The 9,719-nt window shown below is 38.4% G+C and overlaps 1 long non-coding RNA gene across 1 annotated transcript; it reads left to right on the forward strand.

Moving 5' to 3' along the window:
- Positions 1-3,200: 3,200 nt before the first annotated feature.
- Positions 3,201-7,131, forward strand: LOC135991293 (uncharacterized). The gene is made up of 5 exons (XR_010606508.1): positions 3,201-3,266; positions 4,143-4,238; positions 4,569-4,596; positions 5,892-6,005; positions 6,985-7,131. It is a non-coding gene; the product is annotated as an uncharacterized LOC135991293 (long non-coding RNA).
- Positions 7,132-9,719: the final 2,588 nt, after the last annotated feature.

Below are 9,719 nucleotides of genomic sequence, written 5' to 3' on the forward strand. Positions count from 1 at the left end.
CTGTAGAATGTATATTTTTTTAATTTAAATATTGCAATTAGGTCTCAGTATATTTGCAAACCTGTAAAGGATTTCCTGATGTGTGGGCATTTCAGGAAGGTAACTCATCGTTTTTCAGAGACTTTAAGCATCTTTTTGAAAAAAAAAAAATCATCTTGGAAGCAGCTGTCTAGTTTCTCTTTTCCTGTAAAGAAATTAGTGGTATTTCAGATTATCTGTGTGTTGATAACACTTTAAAAATTTGGTTTTGATGAAAGTAGCTTTTAACAAGGCTTTCCTGGGTTTCTTTATGGATAGGTATAGGAGAAACTGTTCCCTTTGCTCCAACTTGCTGCAAGTCTTGTTTTACTCCACTTGACCCAACTTCATCCTGTTCTAAAACCCCCCTAAAACTCAGAAAATGCTGTTTGTTTGTTTTTACTATTAACTTCAATCAAGAGACAATTTCTACAATTTGTTTTGTTACTTACTGTCTACTGCCAGCATTTATTTCTGCAGACACTGGGCACTCACGGAGCCCAGCGCTGCTACGAGCTCCCAGTCGCCGGCCCTTATAGAGGAGCTTGAAACTTCCCTGGCTCTGAGGATTTTGTTTCTCTGTGATTTACTTGGTGCTTCAATGTAAAGAAAAGTCTGTGGGCACATTGCTATCTCCTGTCACATGGTCGTGGCAGGGTTTGACAAACCTGATTAGTTGGCCGTGTTATTTACTCTGGTTCATCGTTATTTTAATCCAGTGCTGTAGAATCAGATAGTCCCCAGTCAGGTGGCCTCTCATCACACGCTTTCTATTTGCCTTGAGTGTCGGAGATTGAAAATATGAAATTAAGTTTTAAGAAATAAATCATCAGTACCCACGTTAAAAGAATTCAAATGGATGTTCCACCTTGAGGGATATGAAGAGAGGAATCCAGTGTTTCCTCTGGTGAGAATCATCAACTTGTTTCACCAAATGAAAAGAGGAAAGAAATTTTGTTTCATTAACTTGGGATAAGCTGAGAGTTGGAAACACTGAATCAATCCTTTCTTTTTGTGAAACAAGGTAACAGAAATCCAGGGTTGTCATCCTGGCAGCGACCTGAGCTGTACTAGAGGAGACATTTTTTGACATTTTGTACTCTCTAAAACCTGTGTACCTGAATACAGTGTTTGAGGAATATCTCTTCGGCTATACCAGGGCAAACAGCCATTTCGTTTGTGATCTCGTAGCTAATTTGTGTATTTTTAGTCTGGTGGTAGCCATGCTCAGCCTGGTATTACTTGTGTTCTGAACATGAAGCATCATAGTGAAGAGGTATCGAAAGGTCAGATTTTGTGACTGAGAAAATCTTGGATTGACGCTGGGATTTGTTACAGCCCCCTGACTTTACATCCGATAAAGCTTTCTGGAGCAGTCTCAACTGGAAACTTGCTCCTCAAGGACCAGGTTCATGTTATCATCAGGCAGAAGAGATGCCCAAAAGATACTAAATAATACATTGGTGCTACTAAAGATCGGATCCACAGCCACATTTATATGTGAACACTATATACTTCAGTAGATGTCTCCCCAAAAGACAATCCTGGTGAGTCATGAGCTCTTTAGTGAGAGTGAACATAATTATACATTTATGAACAGGGGGTAACAGATGGACTAGCTGGTTTAGCAGCTGGGTTTCCAGTCATTATTCATGCAGATTGAATTAAAGAATGATGTATCTAAAGAAAGCAGCAGGAGCTGACACCTCCTGAAACCGAGCTCTCGCTGAGCAATCCCTACTCGTCAATATTCTGGCAAAGGCGATGTCACAGTTTGTGTTAGGATATTTCAGAAATCTCCTTTTAGAAATCTCATACCATGATTTGAATTTACCATGAGCCTGTCATGTACTTCACGGGGAAACCTGGAAGATCCCAAGTTTCTCTCCTGCATATGCAAGTCTGATTCTAGAGTACATACTATGTATTATTTGATTGCCACGACTAGTAAGGCAAAGAAAGTAATTGGGAGTTTATTCCCAGCAGGTCACATTAAGGATCAAGATGATTTGTTAGGGTATTGTTAGCAAGAAGTAATGTTTTTCAATTCATCATTCCCAAAGGATCCTGCCTAAAAAAAAGCGTGCTTCCACAGCGGTAGGAGTGGATAGGAAAGATTCTGGAAAATCTTCAGGGGAGAGAGTAAGTCCAAATTCCAGCAGTCCCATGTTTGTTATTTAAATACAGTCAGAGGGTTTCATTTTGTCATTCCATTGAAATTACGATATAAACAAACCAAATAATAAGAATGTATAAGATGCAGTGGTTTTAGTGCACTGAGAAAGCTTGGTTTTTATTCTTTAGTATCTCAGTGCAATTTGAAATCCACATTATGATGACTTTAGTACACTAGGCTGCTAGGCTTGCTTTGTCATCCTTTTAAAAGGTTATTTTACAACTTTGTTATGCTTTGACAGATATTTCTACTCTTTGTTACTGCAATCAAACTTGTGTTGTGAAATCTCAATGAGGTCCTCGTTGAGTCAATTGAAAGTACATCCAGACACAGAATTTTCTCTCCCAATCAAAGTTTTGTCTCACTGACTAGTTGTGCACTAGGCCAATAAGGAACATTTTCAAAAATGCTTAAATGATTTAGGAGCCAAACACTATAGAAAGCCAGTGGGATTTAACCTGCTTTAGTTAATTTCGTTGTCCCACATGCTCAGTCTATTTAAGATACTCAGGCTTGTGCAGAAGCTATAGGGCGGGTAAGACCCTGTGCTGACCAGCTGACTCACTCATCTGAAATGTATATGTGGTGGTTTGTGGCTTGTGCTCCCTAATTGCTTTGAGCACAAGGTTCCAAGGAGTGTTGCTGGGTCAGTTTTTCAGAGTTTCACTTCTTAGCCTGAGTTCTCTCACTCCCAATAAGACTTTTTTTTTTCTTGATGATATTCATTTGTTAAACTGTTTAAGACTAATTTACTTGTTGCTTTTTAAAGAAGCGGCAAAGTTGTGTGAATTCTGCATTTCAGGTCATTCATTCATTAATTCATCTCCTCTTAGAGTCTGGGAGTTAAATTCAGACTTGTAGTAACCTTTGTGCCTTCAGAGGTCTCTATGTTATGTATTTCTTATCCTGGAGTAATGAAGTTCTCTATGAATTTTTAAGAAATATGGTTTCTCTTTTATACAGTGGGACAGTTCTTGTAACATACTGCTGAAAGGAAGTGGCAGAAACATTCTGGGGCCTTGGAAGAACCTGGGATTCTCAGCCCTGTCACAGAGGATCAAAATCTAAAGAAGTAGGGGAAGTTAAATACTTCTTATTTTTATAATATGTATGTATAGTTTCATCCAGTGGCCTTTGAACTTGTGAAAAATTTCCCACTTCAGTTAGCATTACATTGGGCTTCTAATTAAAAAAAAACCAAAACAAACTAGTGTTAATTTTAGAAAATCAATATTTCCTTTCTTAGAGTAAGTATGTAAATTAGTATTAGGTCTTTAAATGTGTCTGAAATAAGAAAACAATCATATGGGATCACTTAATGGTGATCTTGTAATTTTAGTAATTATTCTGGTGATAAGAAGAATATTGGCACAATAAAATCCCAACACAAATACTTGAAACAGAAATAATATACTTTTCTTTCTATTATTTTCTTCTTCATTCAGTCCTCTGTATGCTATAAAACTCAATAGTTATAGTTTTAGGTCTTGAATGTTCTCCTTGACTGATTAGATTCTGTCTTGCAGTTTTTAAGGCTTGTAGTCAGGCCCAGGACATGGAGTCAGCTTAGCTCTGTCCTGTGTTGTCTTAAAGACTCCCAGTGTGACCACAGACATAATTTTAGCACTAAAATTGAGCAGATTATATTTATTAGAGACTTGCCATTGACTTTTATTGGAATGAGAGCTCTTTCTGCACTTCGGTTTTCTCTTCTGTAAAGTGGGGATGATAGTGTTTGTCTCAGAGGTTACATGTGGGGAAATGTTTGAAAAATGTGGAGATCAGTAATGGTAGGTGGCTTTGAAATCTTTGATAGAAGTTACATGCATGCTTTCAGGGTAGAGGTTGTTCTTTCTATGACAAAAGTAAAGAAAACTAGTGAGATTAAGCAGGTGGCAGTTGCTGATAACATCCTGACAGAGTACTGTGTTTACATTTATTTTTTAAGCCAATTGGAAGACTTCAGCACTACCATGAAATAGCGCGTCATATATTTCTGTGAGACGGTCTGCAAAGAACGTTTATTTCCATTTCTGAAAGAAAGGTAAATATAAGCCTATGCATTCCTTCGAAGAAAACATTTGTCCTTCTGGTATTGGTTAACCATCTATATGAGTTATTTATTCTCATGGTTATTTGATTTGGAGTCCACCGACGATGCTTGAGGTTTTTAATTGTTAAGCTGATTCCAGTTGTTTAATTTTTGGAACTGCAACTACAGGCAGACCTATATTCTGTATTTAATTTTGGGTACCTTGCCTCATTGATGAAGGAGTTGAGTGTTATGTTCTTAGAAGGAGGAACAAATGCATGTGAAACAAGCCAAGATGAAAACACCAAAAAGGCCAAACAGTGGGTTTTTTTTATTTTACAGGAGTATCTTCACAGGACCAAAGTTTGTGGTAAAAAAATCTCTAATATATGTTGTAGATGTGCTTGCTTTGATAGATGTCCCATGTCCTGACTGATGAGACCAAGTGACATGACTGTCCTTCCCCATCCAAATTGCGCTTTCAGACATCAGAGCAAGCACACGGTGCTTCACAGAGTTGACGTACAGCGCTGTGGTTGTGAGGGTCCATCTCATGCCAGTGACAACAAAATGGCTGGATTTTATCAACTGATACAGCATTGCACAGAAAGCATTCTATGAGTGTCTTACAGGCCCTTATTGTCAGAACATTTAAAATTAGTATGTCCGTAAACAGCAAGAGTAGAATATTGGAGAAATTCCTTCATTGTTCTTGAACAGAAGCTCTTTCTGTCCATATCCAGCCTTGTGGGTTAACTGGAGTCTCTTCTTCCTTCTCTAGCAGAGCATTTCCACCTCCAGAACAATATTTTGCAGTTTATAGGGCTTGTTACAACATGTAAATTTTAACAATGAAGATAAATACTTTGTCATTAATGAAGCGACCCATGTAGTAAGAAGCATTGCCTCAAGGAAAATCTTAATTTCTACAAAAAGCAAGTTTTCTATTGAACCTTACTTTTTGTAAGAAACTTGAGTCTATTCATTTCTGCAGGTAACTATAGCTCATATTCCCTGAGTTTTGCTTCTGTCACTGATCCTGGCTTAATGTGAAATTATAGATGAGAAGTTTCAGCTGTGTGTCCTTGTTTCACCTGCCTGTAAAATGGAAATTATAATCTCCTGTCCTGGAAGGATCTCTTAGATTGTAAACTGTTTAAGGCTGGGACTGATTGCTTTCTGTGCTGTGCTTCAGCCTAGAAGCAGTCGGTTCTGGGTGGGAAGCTGAGGTTCTACCTGGGTCAAAGTTTTAAAAAATAATCAAGATAAACATTGCGACTCATTTAATAATTTTTTGTTTGTTTTGTTAATCCTTCTGATTTTTTTTGATGAAAAATATAAATATCACAAAGCTCTTCTCTTTAACAGCATTACAACGTTGCATGCTGTTGTAATGATGGGGTCTGAAATGTGCGCCCATGAAGCTGAAGCTGCGAAGTGGGCTGCTAAAACAGTGTTTTGTAACTGTTCTGCTCTGTTGTTTGGGGTTTCTTTTTAGTGTTATGACGCCTCTGTAGGCCAGTCCTTAGTCCCAGTTGTTTGTGCTTCAACCCATTTCAGAATGCTATTATACATTATTTTGCATGCTAATTGAATACTATCAGATGAGACAAAAATGAACGTATACAGTGCAGGATAGTAGCAAATTCATTCTTTTCCTCTCAGGTTGCACCCAGGAACAGCTGCCCACATTTCCTGGGGTCCCCTGATGCAAGCAAGCGTGGACATCCACTGATGCAAACGTGGCCATCCACTTCTGCCAGTGCAGGCAGGATGCAGGTGATCACGTTATTTTAGCCAGCAGTAACCGTGGCATCACTCGTGCTAGTCCAGAGCGTGCTCTTTAACATGTCATGTCACAGCAATTGGCAGTGGCCGAAACCCTTTGTTCATTACACAGCAGGAGACAGAAATGAGAATTCATGCAGAATTACAAAAATATATTGATTAATTTATTTCAGGCATGTATTGAAAGTGATTTGATTATAATTTACTGGCAATTTTTGGCCATAAAATATATGTACCATACATAAAATATATGTACCTCTATTCAAAGTCATTTTATCTTGTGCTAGGTACTTTATTACCAGAAGCTCTTAAATGAAATTAATTGTTTCTGAGTATTAATGAGTTGTTTATTTGCTACCATATTCAATATTTGTTTGTAGCTCATTCTTCTGATTAATTTAAAAGTAACCAAGTCAGGAAAATCCTAATTTTCAAGCAGGCAGACATTATAGTATTCGATAACCACCCAGGTACTGGTATTTTTTCTTGGCTTGCTCTTTTGTCCTCTGTAGCTCGTGTTACCATTTCTAAATATATTCTGATACACACTTTTCCATGGGTTATGAGACTGCAAGATCTTGTGTTACATTGTTCCTTTTAGTTCAGCAGGCATTTAACAAACAAACAACTGATTTCATTTATGTGTCAATAACAAATAGTCAAACAATGACAAGATACCTGGAGTTTCAGGACTTCATTTGAATGTGCTATTTTGTGTATCTTCAGTTCTGAGTTTTTTTTTTTTTTTTTCACATTTCTGTCCAAGAAATCTGAGTTATGACAAAGATGATTTTACATTTTCTTACCCAAAAGGAATAATCTGATTTCCTTTACTATTATTCATTTGCATTGCTAACATTCAGCTCTTCTGGGAATACAACTTTATACCCCTGGGAGCACATTTTTTCTGAAATCAGATTGGAATTTTGTTTGTTAAATTACAATCAGAATTGTCTTTGCTAATTTACAGGGCAAACAAGCTGTGTATCTTTATGCATAAGGAAAGAGAGGAAAGTGAGAACCGTAAAGGACTGCTGCCTCAGAGCTGCTGTTGCCATAGAGCTGCTAATGAGGAAAAAAACTGCAGCATGGATTTCTTGTGCTGGTGAAGGTAAGATGAGGGCACAGCCAAGACTGTAGGAAGGGGGAAGGGAGGCAGAGGGAGGGAGAAGAGGAAGAAAGTCTGCGTCCTTGCTGTCTAAAAAAGGAAATTCAGTCTCAGTGTTCAGGAGCAGAACTGCTGGTGCAGAAGAACAAAGCTATCTCCGTTGTTTAGGGCAGCAGGAGTGATGAGCAAGCAAGCGCACTCCCATGCTTTCAGGAGGAAATACTGCAAAGGAAGGAGGGAGAAGAGTGACTTATCGTTTAGAAAATACTTCTGCTTCAAGATAGCTGATTTTTGATACTACCTTGGTATTAATAACGTTCACCTGGGTAAAGACAGCTGTGGAAAAACTCAGTAGGTAGATAAGCAAGAAGAAAAAGTGGTACTGAAAAAATCAGCATAATCTTGAGCTGATGAATTCTGTCTGTATGTGTTACAGTGTGTCGGTTGTGACATTCAGCTGGGCAGTGCTGTGAAACCTTTCTCAATGCAGGTGAAATGTTTTCGTAGTAAGATTGTTATGACAAATTGATCTGTTATCAACCTTTTACCAACAATCTTTCATCTTTTATCTAAGTAGAGGGTTTTTGAGTGAAAATGTTTAATAAGTAACTGAAAAGTATATATTAGATACTCAAGAATACTGACAACACAACTGACATCAGACATGCTTTCTGTGTAATCTCTTTAATGGAGTGAGCTTTGCAGACTAAGACTCCTGATCATTGGAGGGTCATCTGCAAAGCACTCATCCGAAAGCTGCTGCTGTTTCTACATCTGTCTAGCATGTTACATCTTGCAGCTTTTTACTGTCCTTCACCTGCTTCTTCTCTCAGTCTTTTGTCTCTTTCTGAGGTGAGTGAACCCACATTCCCTGCACAGCAACCTGGTGCACCTGCTGTGTGCACATAGTGGGGCCTTGAAGAGACTGAAACAGTAGAAGCAGTGGTAACACCATCTTAGCTGTGTTGATAATAGTATGTTGATATTGCTTAACTGTCTGATTGCTGTGTTATTGAGTGTGCTTGGATAGAGCAGCCCTTCCTCACAATTTCTCGTTTTGCACTTTATTACCATTTATCAAATGGTGTTTGACTATTTCTTCTGGAGCTTGTTTGAAGATTGGGTCGAGTGAATTTCTGCTATAGCAGCCTATTAGCTTGATCGAGAATCAGCAATTCAGGCTGTAAATGAAGAAAATTATATTATGGATTCAGAATATTTTAGCATTACAGTCTCTTGCTGTGAAACTGTTATTTTTTGAGATTATAGTGCTTAGCTCATACATGCTATTACCCAATCACGAATGGCGTTAGGTGACATGTATTGATCATTAATATATCAGTTGCCATTTCAAAGGTACGTCATGAGGAGTTGGATGTGTAAAGTGCATTTTTATTAGTCAGACTCATTTTGTGATTCAGACTAATTTTGTCAGACTCATTAGTTGCAGACAGTTTTTCTGCGGTCTTCAGAACCATTCTTCTTATTTACTGTAGTTCCCAGTGCAGTCAGTGGTTGATGACATCCCGTTAAGATTTGCATGGGTCCCTTGAGCTAGCACATTAAGATCAAGTCTTAATCCATGACTGAGGCAACCCCTGGCAATAGAAGTAGTTGTGATTTATTTCAATGTCAGGAATTGGTTTAGTCATCTTCTGCTCTGAACAATTGTTAGTATCTTGCTGGAGTGAATAATTGTGTTACGACTGAGTTCCACAGAGCGTTAGGCGCCGCGTTTCAGAAGAGTTCACTCAGCTTGTGAATCAAAGCAGTTTAGGTTCTTCAGAATTCTGAGGTGATTATTCAAACAAGTATGACCCTGTGTAACAAACACCTCTGTGCAGAGTAACTGTTCAAGAAGAAATGGATGGTCCCTATGCAGGACAAAATCTAGTTGCCTTAGTTAAACATTTAGTGGAAAGTTCGTGTTGCAGTCTTAGATCAACGTGATGTAGTTCTTCATTGACAAAACGAGGTAGCCAGAAGGACAGTGTTGCAGATTGACAGGTTATTCTCACAAGTTTGCAAATAGTATGTATGTTCATTGGCTCCAGTTGATGGTGGCTAATATGTATTTACAGTGAAAAAGAGAAGAGGTATGGTAGTGCTATTACAGAAATGTCCTGGCTGATCAACTGTGTCCAGTGTGTGGAGTGCAGATGCATCATAACCTTCATATCAACACCGTTCCTATTGCTGGACTGTCAGCTACAACAAACAGACCTACCAACTTCAGTGAAACTTTCAGAGGCATCTTGGTTGTCTTATGGTAGAAAAATACCTTAATCTGAAGCTAAACAAAGCAGAGGAATTGTTTGTAAATCTACTAACCTGTCTGTATGTATGTATGGGACTCTGAAGAAAGAGGCGATCTTGGAGTTCATGCTTGTTTGTCCTGCTACTTCCACCTGGTTTATATTGTGGGAGTGGTCAAGAGAATAAGTAGGTAGGGCAAAACACTGCCCACAACACACTCTAATCACTTTATCTGGGCCAGGAAAAAAGCTATTAAGCCACCAGTCCTGCTGTGGTTAATGCCAGGACCTGCACCAATTCCCAAAACATCCCAAAGTATGAGCTGTTTTGAGGGTTAATGC

The sequence above is a fragment of the Caloenas nicobarica genome, chromosome 8 (assembly GCF_036013445.1).
Source record: "Caloenas nicobarica isolate bCalNic1 chromosome 8, bCalNic1.hap1, whole genome shotgun sequence".
Taxonomy (NCBI): Eukaryota; Metazoa; Chordata; class Aves; order Columbiformes; family Columbidae; genus Caloenas; species Caloenas nicobarica.